Source organism: Lithobates pipiens, unplaced genomic scaffold, assembly GCF_037356315.1.
Source record: "Lithobates pipiens isolate NorthernLeopardFrog02 unplaced genomic scaffold, aLitPip1_a1.2 Scaffold_10, whole genome shotgun sequence".
Lineage (NCBI taxonomy): Eukaryota > Metazoa > Chordata > Amphibia > Anura > Ranidae > Lithobates > Lithobates pipiens.
In genome coordinates this window covers 71,433,244-71,450,935 of record NW_027507686.1, presented here as the reverse complement: position 1 = coordinate 71,450,935, position 17,692 = coordinate 71,433,244, and the positions used below count along the sequence as shown (strand labels likewise).

The 17,692-nt window shown below is 47.0% G+C and overlaps 1 long non-coding RNA gene across 1 annotated transcript in view; it reads right to left on the bottom strand.

Moving 5' to 3' along the window:
• LOC143941858 (uncharacterized) overlaps nt 1-15,842 on the bottom strand; it is a 66,332-nt gene extending 50,490 nt beyond the window's left edge. The window contains exon 1 of the long non-coding RNA XR_013264488.1: nt 15,601-15,842. This is a non-coding gene — a long non-coding RNA (uncharacterized LOC143941858). The remainder of the gene's footprint in view (nt 1-15,600) is intronic.
• Between the last annotated feature and the right edge of the window lie 1,850 nt (nt 15,843-17,692).

Below are 17,692 nucleotides of genomic sequence, written 5' to 3'. Positions count from 1 at the left end.
AGAAAATTTTTGACAGTGCCTTGCCACCTATAGTTGATTGTTTGCTTCAGTTGCACTATCAGGGACTGAAATGCTCCAGGAAAGCTCTTTTTATGCTGAGCTAATCAAATTGACCACAACTGATCACAGTTGAAATTCAAATGCCTTTGTGTGCCATTTAGAAGGTGATTAGCTACACTTGATTGAGTTTACATCTCATTTTTAGGAGGTGGTGATCCTTTTTCCAACTCGTGATCCTGTTTTTTTATTTTAATTTTTCTGACATGTTGGTGTTATATCTTTCACTTTGATGTTATAAGTTGCAGAGTAAATACAACGAGATAAAACAAAAACTGTGTCTGTCTTCATTTCAGGCTGCAAAGAAACAAAATGTGATTATTTTAAAAGGGGTGATTCTTTTCTGTACCCACTATATATTTTCTTTTGACTGGATTGGATTACTGTCTGACTGCTATTTGCACATTTAAGTGTCACTCTGCTTTTTGCTTTGGAAACACAATGCACCCAGAGGAAGGAGATTCAGAACTCTGAAACACATTAGCTTCCTGCATACTTTAAATTTGTATTCTATGTTTCCAAAGAGAATTTTCTTTCCCTGTGTTTCTTCAGTATTTTGGACATTGGCTTTGTCTGTCTTATTTTAGTAGAGTAATATATATTTCTTCTAAGCCCTTGTACACACGGTCGGAGAATCTGTCAGAATGAGTCTTATCGGACCCTGTCGTCAGATAATCCGACTGTGTGTGGTATGCATCGGACTGATTCCGTCCGAATCTCCGTCCGACCCAATTTTCCAACATGTTGGAAATATTTCCCGACCAACTGGCCCGGACGGACCTAATCCGATCATCTGTAGAGCATTTTCATCGGACCAAGTGCCACGCATGCTCAGATCAAATTCCTACATCAAAGCTATTGGCTACTGGCCTGAATGTAGCCCCATCATAACGAAATTACGTCATCACGTTCTGAAAGATCGGATTTTTCGCCAACTTGGCCCAACCGTGTGTATGCAATAGTTTCGGACACAATCCGTCGGACTAAATCCAACGGGCAAAATCCGACAGATTTGGTTGGCAAAATCTCCGACCGTGTGTACAGGGGCTTAGTGGCAAATAAGGGCACTTACATTTGTAAGTTATATGACAAGTTGGCAGGCTTAGACCTAAAGGCAGAGAAGGCAGGCATTAGCAATAAAGTGAAACTAGTTTGAATTAAGCAGATCGAAGAACATTTTCTGTCCAACAGATTTAATATCAGGCATTGTGTGATGTTGGTATTTAGGTTAATAGAAATCGCGAATAAAGCAAATATTTGTGCTTCTGACAGGCACCTGAACCCCTACTTGGCTACTTAGTAGCTTGTCCTAGGACCCTGAAACCCAGATTGCTTTGCACTCATTGCATGCACATTGGCCACAAATTATGATAGTTGGCCTCATTGTCCAAAAGGGAGGGATGACCCACAGCGTGGTCATGAAAGCCATGGTTGCTGTTTTCAAAACAGAGCACTCTGGCATAGCATGAGCTGGAATGTAATGCAATCAAGCCCAAGTGGTGCCTTTTTCAGTAGCTATCAGTAACCCAAAGACAGACTTTAAATTGCATCTATACTAAATAGATATCAGGATTTAACTGCCTGCACATTTTTACAGTAGTCCTTTAAAGCTCCTTGGGTAACATACTGTGCACAAAACCAACTTAATCTAAGGAGCTGGTGCTTTGTCCTGCCATCTTTTGTCACAAACATCTAACTATTTGACCATCAGTATGATGGAAGATCTGTCTGACCAATGGTGGGATGCAGGGGGAGGGAGTGGCAGTCTCCAAAAGAAGTGAGTATTTTTATAATAGTGCACAGTGGAGCTCCTTGAGTGCAATTTCTGAACATATGTGCACCTATTTCTGGGTATTTGAGTTTACACCCCGGTGCCAGATTACTGAGTTACAGATTTCCTTAAAGCGTTACTAAACCCACAACAGTAAAATCAGTCTGTGTACTCAGTAAAGCATGCTTGTTATACTCACCTAAGGAACCTAAGGGGTTAATTCTCTGCATTGTGTAAAAAGGCCGTTTGATCCGGTATTTTCCGATCCTCCCCTTCTTCAGAGGCTAGGGGACAAGAGAGTTTTTTTTCTTGGGAGAGTGCATAGGCCAATCAGCACTAGTGATGGCCGAACGGTTCGCCCGGTGGTCGTTTCGGCGAATTTCGGCTGTTCGCGGTCCGCCCGTTCGGCGGACTATTGGCGCCGTTCGCCCGGCGGACTTCCGTGTTTACTGTGTAAAAGAACTTTGACCTATGATGACACATCCATCATGGGGTACAGGACAGCCAATTGAGACATTACAGCACATGGACACTTGGACATTCCCCCTAACTTATAAATACACCCGATCCGGCGGCCATTTTACATTCTTTCTTCTGTCACTATAGGGAGAGGTTGCTGTGTGGAGCAGGGAGAGATTACAGTGACCCAAATCGCTAGCTATTTGGTACACAAAAGTTCTTTTCAGGACTGGTATAGGTGTTAGGTGTAGTTCAGGATAGGCAGTGCTGTGCTAGTGATTGTTGCAGCAGCCTGAGTGTCTTTTGTCAGTTTAGAGAAAGGGATAGGACGGTGTGTGCTACAGGGACAGCCAGTTTAGTCATTAGCTGTTACTATCAGGTCCACAGAAGTGCTATTTCAATTATTGTTCCAGTAGCCTCTGTTTTGTCAGTTTATATAGGGACAGGCAGGAAGCAGTGTGTGAGGCAGTGAGGGTCAGTTTAATCAGTAGCTGTTACTATTAGTTCCACAAACGTTCTTTTCAGGACTGGTATCAGTGGTATGGTAATAGGCTTGTACACGTATAATATTCTTTCTTCCAAATATAGAAAGAATATTATACTTGACTGCTGCCCTTCTGCTGCAGTCAGCTAATCATTCACAACCCACTTGTTCCACAAAGCTCCTTATAAGGACTGGTAACTTGGTCTGTCTAGGGTGCTACAGTACATAGGGTTGAGTGAGGTACAGTCTGCCATTCTATAAGGACTGGTATCGGTCCACAATACATAGGGTTGAGGTGCACTACTGCTGACCGCTGCCCTATACTGCAGCAGTCCTTCATCGGTATAGGGACTGACGTACAGTCTGCTAATCACTCACACACAACCTACTTGGTCCACAAAAGTCCTTATAAGGACTGGTAAGGTATAGGGTGCTACAGTACATAGGGTTGAGTGAGGTACAGTCTGCCATTCTATAAGGACTGGTATAGGTCCACAATACATAGGGTTGAGGTGCACTATACTGCAGCAGTCCTTCATCGGTATAGGGACTGACGTACAGTCTGCTAATCACTCACACACAACCTACTTGGTCAACAAAAGTCCTTATAAGGACTGGTAAGGTATAGGGTGCTACAGTACATAGGGTTGAGTGAGGTACAGTCTTCTACTCTATAAGGACTGGTATAGGTCCACAATACATAGGGTTGAGGTGCACTACTGCTGACCGCTGCCCTATACTGCAGCAGTCCTTCATCGGTATAGGGACTGACGTACAGTCTGCTAATCACTCACACACAACCTACTTGGTCCACAAAAGTCCTTATAAGGACTGGTAAGGTATAGGGTGCTACAGTACATAGGGTTGAGTGAGGTACAGTCTGCTACTCTATAAGGACTGGTATAGGTCCACAATACATAGGGTTGAGGTGCACTACTGCTGACCGCTGCCCTATACTGCAGCAGTCCTTCATCGGTATAGGGACTGACGTACAGTCTGCTAATCACTCACACACAACCTACTTGGTCCACAAAAGTCCTTATAAGGACTGGTAAGGTATAGGGTGCTACAGTACATAGGGTTGAGTGAGGTACAGTCTGCTACTCTATAAGGACTGGTATAGGTCCACAATACATAGGGTTGAGGTGCACTACTGCTGCCCGCTGCCCTATACTGCAGCAGTCCTTCATCGGTATAGGGACTGACGTACAGTCTGCTAATCACTCACACACAACCTACTTGGTCCACAAAAGTCCTTATAAGGACTGGTAAGGTATAGGGTACTACAGTACATAGGGTTGAGTGAGGTACAGTCTGCCATTCTATAAGGACTGCTATCGGTCCACAATAAATAGAATTGAGGTGCACTACTGCTGACCGCTGCCCTATACTGCAGCAGTCCTTTATCGGTATAGGGACAGATAGTTTTGTCACAGGGTCATTTAAAAAATTACGGGCAGAGGAAGAGGCAGGCCCTTCCGCAGGGGTGGTAGGGGTAGGGTAGGAGCAACAGGCTTGAGCCAAAGTGGGAAGTTGCAGAAGGTGCGTTCAATTACTTTAAAGGACGCACCAGACTTGGTTGAGTGGCTCGCTCAGCCTTACTCTTCTGCACCCTCCTCATCCTCTCGATCTGCACCCTCTTCTTCACTCTCTGCTATGTGCACCCCAAAGACACTACCACCAACAACACCACCACCACCACCACCACATACCTTCCGCTTGAGTCACAGTAATTATTTTCCGATCCATATCAAGAGATTTCTGATGCGCAGCCACTCTTGGTATTGGATCAGGAAGAGGAGGCAGCAACAACCGCTACTCAGCAGTCTGATGACAGTACCGGTGTTGCTGCCTACTCCGAGATCTCTACTTATAGCGGTGGGGAAGGTGACGTTGATGATGACGTGTCTAGTGATGTCACGTGGGTGCCCACAAGAGAGGAAGAGGAGGGGAGTTCAGAGGGAGATATGGACCAGCAGATAGGGAGGAGAAGCAGGAATAACTTACATTGCACAGGAGGGACAAAGCAGACTGCAAATGTATCAGGAGCGAGTCATCGACCATGTACGGTCACATCTGGCGCTCCCAGGACACCGGCACAAGGGTCCGCAGTGTGGGCTTTTTTTAACGTGTCCGCTGCTGACAATAGCGTTGCCATCTGCAATCTTTGCAGTCAACGCATTAGTTGCGGTAAGCCCAACACTCACCTAGGGACGACCGCCTTAAGAAGGCACATGAGCAGCCATCACCGAGCCGAGTGGGAGCAATGGAACACACAAAGCCACACTGCAGGCTCTCACCGTCCAGCCTCGTCTTCTACTTCTCCTTCTCCTCTCTCCTCACAATTGTCCTCCACTCCACCTTCCATCACGCCAAGCTCACGTTTTTCTGCAAAAAGGCAGGCTTCTGTGGGCCTAATGTTCGAGCGTAAAAAAATGATGACGCGGGATAACCCTCTTGCCCAACGGTTGACAGCTGGCTTGTCAGAACTGATAGCCCCCCAACTACTGCCATATAAACTGGTGGACTCGGAGGCCTTTCGCAAATTTGTGGCCATTGGAACACCACAATGGAAGGTCCCAGGAAGGAAGTATTTCTCAGAGAAGGGCATCCCAGAGCTATATGGCCATGTTCAGCGGCAAGTGAATGTATCTCTGGCACACAGTGTCGGTGCCAAGATACATCTGACCACAGACACGTGGTCTAGCAAACACGGGCAGGGAAGGTATATCACTTTTACTGCCCACTGGGTGAACCTTCTGACGGCCGTCAAGCATGTAACCCGTGGCACCCGTGTAGATTTGGTTTTACCGCCATGGATTGCATGCAGGCCTGACTCTTCTTCTCCTCCTCCTCCTACTCCATCCTCCTCCCTCTCCTCCTCGGCTGACTCCTCCTTTTCCGCTGTTAGCGTCTCTTCCGCTGCGCTGCCCAAGCTCCCCAGAACCTATTCGACATGCCAGGTGAGACGTTGCCATGCCGTGCTGCGTCTGTTGTGCCTGGAAGCCAAGAGCCACACTGGCCCGGCACTCCTTTCAGCTTTGCGTTCACAGGCATATCAGTGGCTAACACCGCTCAATTTGACAGTTGGTAAAGTGGTGTGTGACAACAGTGCCAATCTGCTTAGCGCATTGAAACAGGGCAAAATCATGCACGTGTCATGCATGGCACACGTCTTAAACTTGGTCGTGCAGCGATTCCTTGTCAAATACCCAGGGGTCCAGGACATCTTGCGGCAGGCAAGGAAAATCTCGGCCCATTTCAGAAGATCTTACACGGCCATGGCTCGCCTTGCTGACATTCAGCAGCAACACAATCTGCCGGTCAGACGTCTTATTTGCGATTGCCCGACGCAATGGAACTCAACCTTCTATATGCTTGATAGGCTGCTCCAGCAGAATCGTGCAGTTAACGTCTACCTGTATGAACTCTGCGGCGGAACCGGTTCTGGGGAGCTGTTTTTTTTTTCACCACGCCAGTGGCTGCTCATGCGCGACGCATGCAGACTTCTGCGCCCATTTGAGGAGATCACCAAACTGGTCAGTCGCAGCCATTGCGCCATCAATGACATGGTACCTTATGCCTTCTTTATGGAGCGTGCATTGTGTCGTGTCATTGATCAAGCTGTGGAGGAGCAGGAAGATGAGGAAGTCGCAATGCTGGATGAATTCCCAGGGGGGGCTACTCTATCTGAGACAAGTGAACAACAGGAGTCTGAAGAGGAGTCAGAGGAGGATGGTGCCGGGGCGGATGAGGAGGAGAAAGAAGAGCATGCTTTAAACCTTTCTGGGATCCCTGTTGTGCGTGGATGGGGAGAGGAGAATGAAGAGGGCGACATTATCCTGGATGATGAGCAGGAGCCAGGTCACCACACCGCTTCCACTTTAGTGCAAATGGGGGCCTTCATGCTCCAGTGTTTTAATAGGGACCCCCGTATAAAAAGCATAAGGGTCAAGGACCAGTACTGGGTGGCAAAGTACTTAGACCCCCGGTACAAACACAAAATGGCAGAAATGTTACCGCTGTCACAGAGGGCTGTCAGAATGCAGCACTTCCAGGCCTTGCTTCGAGAAATGCTGCATTCTGCGTGCGCTGGCAGAGGAGCAATTCCCACTCCCAGAGAAGGAGTTGCGGGTACCAATCCAACAGCGCCTGCAAGAAGAGGCCGGTTTGAAGATGTGTTGGTGACTTCGGATATGAGGTCATTCTTTCAGCCAACCCATCGACAGGTGTCATCCGGATCCAGCATCAGGGAACGCTTAGACCGTCCGGTGTCCGACTACATCGGGTTAACGGCCGATGTGGACGCTCTGAGGAGTGATGAAGCCCTGGACTACTGGGTGGGCAGGCTTGACCTCTGGCCAGAGCTTGCCCAATTTGCAATCGAACTGTTGGCTTGCCCCTCATCCAGTGTCCTGTCCAAAAGGACGTTCAGCGCAGCAGGGGGGATCGTGACCGATAAGCGTACTCGCCTAGCTCACGACAGTGATAACTACCTCACATTTCTAAAAATGAATGAGGCATGGATCTCGGAGGAATTCAACACATGTGACCAGTAGACCATGTATATATCTATAAACAATTTTTTTAATCGAGCACAGAGAGCTTCTTTCTTCATTTGGCTCACTTCCTTGTCCAAAAAAAGCACACCGTACTATATGCCCGTACCCTCCTCTTTGAAGAGGTTGAGCAGTGTCATATTTCTACTGGTGCTGCTTATTATGAGGGGCTCCCACCATCCCTGTGCTGTGCTGACATCCTTCTGGGGCTGTACCTCTGCTGTGCATATTATGAGGGGCTCCCACCATCCCTGTGCTGTGCTGACTTCCTCCTGGGGCTGTACCTCTGCTGTGCATATTATGAGGGGCTCCCACCATCCCTGTGCTGTGCTGACATCCTCCTGGGGCTGTACCTCTGCTGTGCATATTATGAGGGGCTCCCACCATCCCTGTGCTGTGCTGACTTCCTCCTGGGGGCTGTACCTCTGCTGTGCATATTTTGAGGTGCTCCCACCATCCCTGTGCTATGCTCATTATGAGGGGCTCCCACCATCCCTGTGCTGTGCTGACTTACTCCTGGGGCTGCTTATTATGAGGGGCTCCCATCATCCCTGTGCTATGCTGACATCCTCCTGGGGCTGCTTATTATGAGGGGCTCCCACCATCCCTGTGCTATGCTGACATCCTCCTGGGGCTGCTTATTATGAGGGGCTCCCACCATCCCTGTGCTATGCTCATTATGAGGGGCTCCCACCATCCCTGTGCTATGCTGACATCCTCCTGGGGCTGCTTATTATGAGGGGCTCCCACCATCCCTATGCTATGCTGACATCCTCCTGGGGCTGCTTATTATGAGGGGCTCCCACCATCCCTGTGCTATGCTCATTATGAGGGGCTCCCACCATCCCTGTGCTATGCTGACTTCCTCCTGGGGCTGCTTACGGTGCAGGTGTCAGTGCTGTATATCACGGTGCTGATGTCAGTGCTCTCTGTCATGGTGCTGCTGTCAGTGCTGTATATCACGGTGCTGGTGTGAGTGCTTTATGTCACGCTGCTGATGTCAGTGCTCTCTATCACGGTGCTGCTGTCAGATCACTCTATCACAGTGCAGGTGTCATTGCTGTATGTCACGCTGCTGATGTCAGTGCTCTCTATCACGGTGCTGCTGTCAGTGCTGTATATCACGGTGCTGGTGTTAGTGCTTTATGTCACGCTGCTGATGTCAGTGCTCTCTATCACGGTGCTGCTGTCAGTGCTGTATATCACGGTGCTGGTGTGAGTGCTTTATGTCACGCTGCTGATGTCAGTGCTCTCTATCACGGTGCTGCTGTCAGATCACTCTATCACGGTGCAGGTGTCATTGCTGTATGTCACGCTGCTGATGTCAGTGCTCTCTATCACGGTGCTGCTGTCAGTGCTGTATATCACGGTGCTGGTGTTAGTGCTTTATGTCACGCTGCTGATGTCAGTGCTCTCTATCACGGTGCTGCTGTCAGTGCTGTATATCACGGTGCTGGTGTGAGTGCTTTATGTCACGCTGCTGATGTCAGTGCTCTCTATCGCGGTGCTGCTGTCAGTGCTGTATATCACGGTGCTGGTGTGAGTGCTTTATGTCACGCTGCTGATGTCAGTGCTATCTATCACGGTGCGGTTGTCAGATCACTCTATCACGGTGCAGGTGTCATTGCTCTATGTCACGCTGCTGATCTCAGTGCTCTCTATCACAGTGCTGTTGTCAGATGACTCTATCAAGGTGCAGGTGTCATTGCTGTATGTCACGCTGCTGGTGATCATCTCCTGCACCCTCTTCTTTGCCTACCCTGGTCCCTGACCTTCCCTCTCCTCCATTGCCTTCATGCGCTCCACAGTCCTGAATTGTCACAACAATTTCCCATATAAAAAAAGAATGCTTGTAGTTGTTGATCCCAGATTCACCTCATACATGTGTTATGTCATTGGCCATGTGGTGGGACTATGTTTGCACAGCTATTAATTATTTTGTGGCTGCAAATTTGACCTGTAGGTTTGCGAAGTTCGCCTCCCATTGAAGTCAATGGGGCCCGCCACGAACGTTCCGGTTCGCGAACTATCGGCCGCGTTCGCGAAACATCCCGTCGGAAGTTCGTCCATCACTAATCAGCACTATTCAGACAGAGGGTCAGAGCTCCTACATCCTCATAGGACAACCATGGGAGAATGAAATCTCCTCCTACAAGCTTTAACCAGATAATGATAGAACTCACAAGACTGCTTTAACTGCTGATGAGAAAAAGGTATTTAGCAGATTGTATTTACTAAAACTATTGCATTTTCATGTTCTGTGTACTGTGGGAGACTAGATATAGTGGATGGAGGGTCCTGGGTTTAGTAACACTTTAAGAGGGTCTTCTAGAAAAGCTCTTTCATGATCATAGTCTGAAAGTTAATGTCCTGTAGGCAAGCTTTTCTTATAGCAGGGTGTTTTTTTTTTTGAGTTGCTCAACTCTGGAATTCTACAATTGATATCAAAAACAGGCCCCAAACAGTAATCTCTGGGGTTCCGGATTATGTAAAAATTCCCATGACTCTTCTGCTTTTTTTGCTGCCAAGTACTGTAGTTGAGCCTCCTCTCCCTTAGGCCCATTTTTACACTGCTGATAGGTCACATTGGTGATTTTGTAGAAGAGATCTGCAGCAGCTACAGTCTTTTTTTTTTTTTTGCGAGAAAAAAATTAATAGCAGTCAATGGAAGGTATGTGTCACTGAAATTCCAAACAATTTGTAGCTCAGCCACTGAATGATTCAGTTTAGCAGTATTTGGATAACATGCGTAGAATGCAAAGCTGTCAGTTTTGTCGCTAGTTCCAATTATACTGAGCTGCTGATGACCATGGTACATAAGCTATTTGTAGCTGCATAGATAAGTACTGTAGACCACCCCCCCCCCCCCCCCCATCAAATCATTCTCTGCAGCTATTACCTTTTGTACCACCACCCCCTCCCTTTAGAATGTAAGCTCTACGAGCAGGGCCCTCCTGTACCTTTTGTATTGTACTGCACTGTAATTGTGTTGTCCCCCCCTATACATTGTAAAGCGCTGCGTAAACTGTTGGCGCTATATAAATCGTGTATAATAATAATAATAATACTGTAGTCAACTACAGCAGTAGCTCTGTAACTCGGCACAAATTGCAAGAGAAATCAATAAGAGAATTGCTACAAATCACTGCTACAAAAACCCCTTAGTGCCGGTTTACATGGGGGCAGCTTCAAAGTCGTCCGACTACAGCGTGACTTCAGTGCGGCTTGCAAGACCACTTCTGTATAGAAGGCAATGCAAGCCGCTCCGAAGTCACCCCAAAGTAGTACAGGAAACTTTTTCTAAGTCGGAGCGACCTGAGTCGCTCCTATTAGAATGGTTCCATTGCAATGCATGGACCGCAACAAGTCGCCTCACAGGTCGCCCCTGTTAAAAACCGGCACTTACAGTTAAAGAGGGAGTCCACCCGAAAAAAATATATTAAAAGCCAGCAGCTATAAATACTACAGCTGCTGACTTTTAATAAATGGACACTTACCTTTCCTGGGGTCCAGCGATGTCGGCAGCCGAGGCCGATTGATCGCTCGGCTCTCGGGTGCTGCCGCCGCCATTCTCAGTGAGGGGATCAGGAAGTGAAGTGTTGCGGCTTCACTTCCCGTGTGTGTTCCAGTAGACAGCGTGGCGGGACAGGAAGAGGCATAGACTCCCGTAGGAGTCTATGCCTGGAAGTGGGTGCAAATACCTGTCTTAGCCCTTGTACACACGATCGGAGATTCTGACAACCAAATCCGTCGGATTTTGTCCGTTGGATTTTGTCAGACGGATTTTGTCTGAAACTTTTGTATACACACGGTCGGACGGAGTTGTCGGAAAATCCGAACGTTCAGAACGTGATGACGTTATTTTGTTACGACGGGACTACGCTCAGGCTAGTAGCCAATAGCTTTGATGTAGGAATTTGATCTGAGCATGTGTGGCACTTTGTCCGATCGGAATTCTATACACATGATCGGAGTATGTCCGATCGGAGCATTTTGTCGGAAAATATTTCCGGCAAGTTGGAAAATTTGGTCCGATGGATATTCCGATGGAATCAGTCCGATGCATACCACACCGTCGGAATATCTGACAAAACGCTCCGATCGGACACATTCCGTCGGAATCTCCGATCGTGTGTACAAGGGCTATGACAGGTATCTGCACCCCCCTCCCCCCTGAAAGGTGCCAACTGTGGCACCAGAGGGGGGGAGGGTTCTGATGAGCGGAAGTTCCACTTTAGGGAGGAACTCCACTTTAAGAAAATAGATCAGTGTGACAGTTATCACTCCTGTAATAAACTGTTGCATTAGTAACAATAAATTATAATCAACGTTTTTCTCACTTTTGGCACTATTAGAACCCATCTCCAGGAAAAAAAAATCGAATTTAAATAGTTCATTGTGCATCACTTACCTAACCGATTGATCTTGATTTTAAACACCTCTTCCTAAGCCAAACTGCAGTGTAATGGTTCAAAACAACAGTTTGCTCAATGGGCAAAGCTAATATCCTGCCCTGGGGACTAGACGTTTTTCTCTTGGGCACTGTTCTCCTCATCACCCTTATGAGCGGTTCTGCCTCTGGAGCCCATGAAAGAACTTGGCCATTGGAAGAGTTGTCTCCACCAATATGAGGTGTGCACATCAAGCAGGTAATGATATGGACATCCAAAGGAATTAAACACAAGAAGAGAGAGCTATCATCATGTCACTGTGGCTTCAGTTAAAGTGGTTGTAAACCCTTACAAACCACTTTGACCTACAGGTAAGCCTAGATTAAGGCTTACCTGTAGGTCCAAGAAATATCTCCTGAACCTATTCGGTTTAGGAGATATTTACCTGAAGACAGCCACCGCTGTCTACGGCGCATGTGTCGTAGACAGCAGCGCGCAGGCGCACTGGGTAAGTCGCAGGTCGCGGCGATATGCCGCAGATCGCGGCGATATGCCGCGAGTGGCGGCTCCCGTGTGTATGCGCAGGAGTGATGTCATCGCTGCTCCGGCGAACCACAGCGCCGAAGCAGCGAGACCCACCAAGAAGATGGACGCTCGGAACTACAGGGGACAGCGGTGACTTCGCTGGCTCCTGTGTCAGGTAAGTGACACATAATGGACTACTATGCGATGCATAGTAGTCCATTATGCTTTACCTTTGCAGGGAATGAAAGAGGAAGTAAACCCATCAGGGTTTACTTCCTCTTTAAGTAAAATGGACGTTTGGATATTTTGTCTTCTTACCAATGGTTAGTTAGAGGGCGGTGGGAAGGAGTGGTGGGAGGGGTGTTGCTAATATCCTGCAGTTGGGCTTTAAATAAACAGGCCTGGGTTTATGACTTAGATTGCCTACATTATGTAGATTGAATAATGTTAAAGGTTAACATTAAATTATACAGGACAAAGTTTATAGGTTCAATAGCTTAAAATGTATACTGTATAAAGTCAACTGTTTTTTTAACATTGGTTAGACCCTTTTTGCATTTTTAATTGCTGTCTTTTACCCCTCTGACTGCCCTAGTGAACACTGTAACTTAGACAAAAATTAGAAAAAAATCTGAATATTTTGAATTGTTACCAGTGCAGTGAAGGAAAATGTAACAAATACAGTGCACCCGGAAAGTATTCACATCGCTTTTTCCACGTTTTGTTATGTTAGAGCCTTATTGCAAAATGGATCAAATTCATTATTTTCCTCAAAATTTTACAAACAATACCCCATAATGGCAATGTGAAAGATGTTTGAAATCTTTGCTAATTTATTATAAATAAAAAAAAAACGAAAAAAAATCACATGTACATAAGTATTACCAGCCTTAGCTCAATACTTTGTTGAAGCACCTTTGGCACCAATTACAGCCTCAAGTCTATTTGAATATGATGCTAAAAGCTTGGCACACCTATTTTTGGGCAGTTTCTCTTATTCTTCTTTGCAGGACCTCTCAAGCACCATCAGGTTGGATGGGGAGCGTCTGTACACAGCCATTTTCAGATCTCTCCAGAAATGTTCAATCAGTTCAAGTCTAGGCTCTGGCTGGGCCACTCAAGGACATTTACAGAGTTGTCCCGTAGCCACTCCTTTGTTATCTTGGCTGTGTGCTTAGGGTCGTTGTCCTGTTTGAAGATGAACATTTGCCCCACTCTGAGATCCAGAGTGCTCTGGAGCAGGTTTTTATCAAGGATGTCTCTGTACATTGCTGCATTTATCTTTCCTGCAATCCCGACTAGTCTTTCAGTTCCTGCTGCTGAAAAACATCCCCACAGCATGATGCTACCACCACCATGCTTCACAATAGGGATGGTATTGGCCAAGTTATAAGCAGTGCCTGGTTTTCTCCTGACATGACAATTGCCATTCAGGTCAAAGAGGTCAATCTTTGTTTCATCAGACTAGAGATTTTTTTTTCACATGGTCTGCGAGTCCTTCAGGTCCCTTTTGGCAAACTCCAGGCAGGCTACCATGGGCCTTTTACTGAGGAGTGGCTTCCGTCTGGCCACTCTACTATACAGGCCCGATTGGTGGAGTGCTGCAGAGATGGTTGTTCTAGAAGGTTCTCCTCTCTACGCAGAGAAACACTGAAGTTCTGTAAGAGTGACAGCCGGGTTCTTGGTTACCTCCCTGACTAAGGCCCTTCTCCCCCGATCGCTCAGTTTGGCCGGGTGGCCCGTTCTAAGAAAAGTGCTGGTGGTTCCAAACGTCTTCCTTTTATGAATGATGGAGGCCACTGTGCTCATTGGGACATTCAATGTTGCAGAAATGTTTCTGTACTCTTCCTGTCAGGAACATACAGCATTAGCTCCGAGGCACATGCAAATGCTCAGGCCTGCTGGCGCCCATCGCACGTGCACAGAAGTGTGCATGTGCACGCATTAGCCGCTTACACTGATGCCAAGTGGCCTATATAAGTGTAGTAGCTGCACTAGTTCTTCGCTGTTTGATCTGCAGCTGTACCTGTGTTCCTGTATCCGATCCTGTTGATTCCTGTGTTTGACCGACTTGCTCCTGACTTTGCTTGATCGCTACCTACCCTGACCTTGGTCTGTCTTTGGACTTTGCTCTGCTTCCTGATTAGCTGCCTAATTCCGTGTTGCAGATCCTTGTTGGTAACCTGACGATTCCACACCTGCATCTGATCATCTGTTACTGACCTGGCTTGTGTGACCATGCACCAGCCCCTCACCTGCCCTGCTAGCACCCACTACCAGCCATTACCCTCTGCTGCTTGCTGTCTACCAACTCGGGGTCTGCTGTTCCACTGTCCACAGCTCCAGCTATCCATCCAGCTCCGGTGATGCACCTGCTATGCCTCACTGCATCCAGCGAAAGACTACACAGGCACCTGTACCTCACAGCGTTCTCTCCGCTACTGTCGTAACATCTGTGTTCCCCGAGCTGGCGCTGCACGAGAGGCCTCCTTCTGCACGTTAGGCTCAGCCACCAGGTACATGACACTTCCCCAGATCTGTGCCTGGATACAATCCTGTCTCAGAGGTCTACACACAATTCTTTGGACTTCATGGCTTGGTTTGTGCTCTGACATGCACCGTTAACTATGGGACCTTGTATAGACAGGTGTGTACCTTTCAAAATCATGTCCAATCAACTGAATTTACCACAGGTGTACTCCAATCAAGTTGTAGAAACATCTCAAGGATAATCAGAGGAAACAGGGTGCACCTGAAATCAATTTTGAGTATCATGGCAAAGGCTGTGAATACTTATGTACATGTGTTTTTGTTTGTTTTTTTATTTTTTATAAATTTGCAAAGATGTCAAACAAACTTATTTCACGTTGTCATTTATGGAGTATTGTTTGTAGAATTTTGAGGAAAATAATGAATTTAATTCCTTTTGGAATAAGGCTGTAACATACAAAATGTGGAAAAAGTGAAGTGTTGTGACTACCTTTCCGGATGCACTGCATGTGCTATAAAACCTTTAGCAAATTTTCCACCAACAAAAGTCTACTAGCTATGAAGGGACAGCAAATAAAGAGGATCCAGTTTAAATGCACTGGACTGCACCTTTGATCATACACATGTAGGCAGTTGCTTGGCTAGAGACAGAGAGAAATTTAGGACACTGTGCTGCAATCAGGGGCGGATCCAGAGTCTAGTCTCGGGAGGGACACTGTTATAAAATATGTTTTTTTTGGGGGCAATTTATATGGGAAATGGCTGGTATTGGCGCTTCAACCATGGTTGTTATGGTGTCAGGATGATTGAAGCACATCATTTCTATTATTACATTGTAATATAAAATTAAATGGTTCAACTCACCATAAGGCAGAATCAGTGGGAGCCCTGAGGGTGTCACTTGCCATGTCGCCTGCCGCCAAATGCGGATTGTCACTTGCCACGTCACTCGTCACCAAATGCGGATTGTCACTTGCCACGTCACCTGCCACACATTGCGGATTGTCACTTGCCACGTCACCTGCCACACATTACAGAATGTCACTTGCTACATCGCCTGCCACACATTGCGGATTGTCACCTACATTGCTTCCATCGACCAGGGGGAGCTGACAAGCAGCAGGAGATTAGGAAACTTGATGGCTGTCAGAGCTGAATCATGGGAGAAAAGTTTGCTAAATAAACTTTACTATGGAAGTTAATAAGTGATTGGACTACAATTTCCAATGCAAGCCATGTACAGTATGTCACAAAAGTGAGTACACCCCTCACATTTTTGTAAATATTTGATTCTATCTTTTCATGTGACAACACTGAAGAAATTACACTTTGCTACAATGTAAAGTAGTGAGTGTACAGCTTGTATAACAGTGTACATTTGCTATCCCCTTAAAATAACTTAACACAGCCATTAATGTCTAAACCACTGGCAACAAAATTGAATATACCCCTAAGTGCAAAATGTCCAAATTGTGCCTAATTAGCTATTTTCCCTCCCCACTGTCATGTGACTCATTAGTGTTACAAGGTCTCAGGTGTGACTGGGGAGCAGGTGTGTTAAATTTGGTGTTATCGTTCTCACTCTCTCAGTTCAACATGGCACCTCATGGCAAATAACTCTCTGAGGATCTGAAAAAAAGAATTGTTGCTCTACATAAAGATGGCCTAGGCTATAAGAAGATTTCCAAGACCCTGAAAGTGACCTGCAGCACAGTGGCCAAGACCATACGGCGGTTTAACAGGACAGGTTCCACTCAGAACAGGCCTCAACATGGTCGACCAAAGAGATTGAGTGCACATGCTCAGCATCATATCCAGAGGTTGTCTTTGGAAAATAGAGGTATAATTGCAGCCAGCATTGCTGCAGAGGTTGAAGGAGTGGGGGGTCAACCTGTCAGTGCTCAGACCATACGTCGCACACTGCATCAAATTGGTCTGCATGGCTGTCATCCCAAAAGGAAGCCTCTTCTAAAGATGATGCACAAGAAAGCCGCAAACAGTTTGCTGAAGACAAGCAGACTATAGACATGGATTAGTGGAACCATGTCCTGTGGTCTGATGAAACAAAGATAAACCTAATTGGTTCAGATGGTGTCAAGTGTGTGTGGTGGTAACCAGATGAGGAGTACAAAGACAAGTGTGTCTTGCCTACTGTCAAGCATGGTAGTGAGAGTGTCATGGCCTGGGGCTGCATGAGTGCTGCCAGCACTGGGGAGCTACAGTTCATTGAGGGAACCATGAATGCCAACATGTACTGTCACATACTGAAGCAAAGCATGATCCCCTCCCCTCAGAAACTGGGCCGCAGGGCAGTATTGCAACATGATAACCCCAAACACACCTCCAAGACCACCACTGCCTTGCTAAAGAAGCTGCGTGTAAAGGTGATGGACTGGCCAAGCATGTCTCCAGACCTAAACCCTATTGAGCATCTGTGGGGCATCCTCAAACGGAAGGTGGAGGAGCGCAAGGTCTCTAACATCCACTTGCTCTGTGATATAGTCATGGAGGAGTGGAAGAGGACTCCAATGGCAACCTGTGAAGCTCTGGTGAACTCCATGCCCAAGGGAGATAAAGCGGGAGTCCGCCGGGAGTCCGCTGTTTTTTTTTTTTATTTAAAAGCCAGCAGCTACAAATACTGCAGCTGCTGACTTTTAAAATAATGACACTTACCCGCCCAGCACGCCCGTGATGTCGGCACCCGAAGCCGATCTCTCGATCGTCTCTCGGGTGCTGCCACCGCCATCTTGGGTATGGGAATCAGGAAGTGGAGCCTTTCGGCTTCATTTCCCGGTTCCCTACTGCGCATGTGTGAGTCGCGCTGCGCAATAAGGATGGTCCCCGCTGTCTCTGGGATCCGTGTGTTTCCCAGCAGGCACCGGGGGACCTTTGGAAAGGGGCGTAGATTCTACGGAAAGGGGCGTACCTTCTGCAGAATCTACGCTGGAAGTGGGTG